At 38.2% G+C, this 534-nt stretch overlaps 1 protein-coding gene across 1 annotated transcript in view; it reads left to right on the top strand.

Annotated features, from left to right (window-relative positions):
* LOC116686198 (set1/Ash2 histone methyltransferase complex subunit ASH2) overlaps window positions 1–534 on the top strand; it is a 38,030-nt gene that overhangs the window by 12,572 nt on the left and 24,924 nt on the right. The gene's annotated exons all lie outside the window — the stretch shown is intronic.

Here is a 534-nt window from a genome sequence, read left to right as displayed (position 1 = left end):
CAGCACACCCATGGGTGCACAGATGGGGGCAGGTGCATTTGCTATTCAAACCACGAGGGCGGTGGATGGGAGATTGTCAACTGTGTCAGTCTTCAACTAGAAGACAAAGACACTTGCGCCAGGTGCGAGTTAGGGCCGTAGACGTACTCTGGAGTACTGCATGACATTTCTTTTAATGTTCCTTTTAAAACATATCAGTCATGCAAAAGTCCTTAAATATTGTACACTACAGCAATAACTGTGTTTAGTGATTGTAACCATTTAATGTCTAGCATTTAAATGTTAAGGTTTCAGTTTAAGTGCCTCCTTTTTACATTTCTTTCTACCAAAGTAGTTTTGTGTCGTTTTAGCCCGGTGTTACTAACATATTTCATATTGGGTGCATCATTTGAAAAGGTTTGAGAATGACTGGTATACTGTGTCACCAGAGTCTTCCTTTTAAATTCATTCATTCATTCATATTTATTATACAGGAAAGTTAATAGTAACATTACATTACAATGTAAACGGGCCTGACTCAGTTTAAAAACTGGT

This window comes from Etheostoma spectabile, unplaced genomic scaffold, assembly GCF_008692095.1.
Source record: "Etheostoma spectabile isolate EspeVRDwgs_2016 unplaced genomic scaffold, UIUC_Espe_1.0 scaffold325, whole genome shotgun sequence".
Classification (NCBI taxonomy): Eukaryota; Metazoa; Chordata; class Actinopteri; order Perciformes; family Percidae; genus Etheostoma; species Etheostoma spectabile.
This window is presented reverse-complemented; position numbering and strand designations above follow the sequence as displayed.